The sequence below is a fragment of the Octodon degus genome, unplaced genomic scaffold, assembly GCF_000260255.1.
Source record: "Octodon degus isolate 3935 unplaced genomic scaffold, OctDeg1.0 scaffold00253, whole genome shotgun sequence".
Lineage (NCBI taxonomy): Eukaryota > Metazoa > Chordata > Mammalia > Rodentia > Octodontidae > Octodon > Octodon degus.
In genome coordinates, this window is record NW_004524829.1 from 1,702,854 (window position 1) to 1,703,472 (window position 619).

The window sequence follows — 619 nt, forward strand, 5'->3', positions numbered from 1 at the left end:
TGAGCCAGCCACTACAACCAGGCATAGTGGCACATGCCTGTAATCCTATCACTGGCTGCTGAGACAGGAGAATCACTATGAGTCAGAGCTGTATAGTGTAATCCTGTACCAAATAAATAAATAAAAGATTTTTAAAAAATAAAATAAACCTCTCTTAGATAAATGAGTAAATGCTTGCTGTTGGCTGGTGTCTCCAGTTCATGCTCAGCCAACTCCAAGGCAGAAACAGCATGGCAGAGCAGGATGGTGGAAGAAATCTGTTCACCCATGTGAGACACTGAGCAAAGAGAGAAGGGAGGAACTAGGGAGAAGAAAGTACCCAATAACCCAGCTCTCCACAGATGGTGTAGCACTTTTATAACCCAGTTACCTTCCAGATACCTGAGGCTTTCAGGATGTTTTATACCTGAACCACAATAACCTCTCCACAGATGGTGTGACCGGCACTGAGAAAAGACAAGACGGGGACTCCTTCTTTGTCTTTAGACTTCTTTATTCTCTGGCCTTCCTCCACCACCCCCTCTCCTAACCCCCCTTCTCATATCCCCCCACCCTGGACCTATCAGAGGGAGCCAAGTATATCGTCTGACACAGGCAATAGGCCAACAGCCAGTTGCCT